We start from the raw sequence: 1,386 nt of genomic DNA on the forward strand, positions 1-1,386 counted from the left end.
AGGATATAGGATAATATCATTATGTGAAAAACAGAGAGGGTGAGAGACGCGACAGTCAAGTGGAGCGTGTGTCTGTCCTCTCAGTAAGTGAGTGAGGCAGTAGACAGCGGTGAGGTGGGCTGTGCGAGTGCATCACAAAAACACATAAATATGCCTGACACCTGTAAACGAAGCAGCATCTGGCTGCAGTTTAAAGACTTTTTTGTCTCGGTCTCGTCTCGACTTTGTCTTGGTCTGGACTCGGTCTGTCTTGGTCTTGTCTTGGTCTCGATACCCTCTGGTCTTGGTATTGTCTTGGTCTTGGATTAGGCGGTCTTGACTACAAGTCTAGAAGGTATGTTGCTGTACTGCTATAACATTACTTTATTTGTATTCAATTCAATTTATATAGCACCAAATCACAACAGCAGTCACCTTGAGGTTCTTTATTTTGTAAGGTAACAACCCTACAATAACACAGAGAAAACCCCAACAATCAAGCTACCCTCTTTGAACAAGCGCTTAGTGACAGTGAGAAGGAAAAACTCCCTTTAAACTGATGGAACCCCTTGGAGACCATCTGCAGTGACTGGTTAGGGGTAACGGGAGGGAGAGAGGACAAAGCACAGGTTAAAATACACAACACAAAACATGGGTTTGATGAATTCACTTACTATTACTAGTTTTTAGAATGTCTTTAGCATTTTACTCTTACACTTTCTTAAACATGATGATTTTATGTACACAGGTTGACTTTTAATCAGAGCAGAGCAGTTGTTACGTTTAGACAGTGAGTCATACAACACTAGACCAGGATTCCCACATTAAGGTCTCCCACTTTGTTGCACTATGGGCCTTTAGGTGCAGCTACTGAGCAGTTATGGTCGCGGCTGTTACCAGGCAACATTGAAAGTAAACTTTTTTTATTGGCAGCAGCAAGTTGCAACTCTCAGCTAAGACTAATCCCACTAGCCCGCACACCACAGGCTGCCGTTATCTGCCAACTAAGTTATACCCCGTCACATAGCTAAAAAGAGCAGACTGCATATTCTTCTCACTGGTATCATAAAGGTCTTTTTATTCACCCCAGGCTTGATAATCACTTTAAAGCTGATGTTGCTTATTTCATTGCTGTTTCAGTTCACCACTACATACTTTATGTAATTCGGTGGACTTGCAGTAAAACCAGCTGCTGCCTCATTTGCCGTCTGTAGATTCTGAGGTTGAGACAGTAAAAAAGACTATGCATTTATGAACCAAGCTGCTGCCCTCCCACTCCTTACCACTGCTGCTGTTTACTATGGCCAAAGCAAAGTGATGAGATTTACTTCCCATAAGCTTTTGTGGATTCATTAGCTGTAGCTAATCTTATGAAAACTGATATCTAATCTTTATAGTGAGGTTAAT

This window comes from Pundamilia nyererei, unplaced genomic scaffold (assembly GCF_000239375.1).
Source record: "Pundamilia nyererei isolate P.nyererei 1_Seehausen unplaced genomic scaffold, PunNye1.0 scaffold00074, whole genome shotgun sequence".
NCBI classification, from domain to species: Eukaryota; Metazoa; Chordata; class Actinopteri; order Cichliformes; family Cichlidae; genus Pundamilia; species Pundamilia nyererei.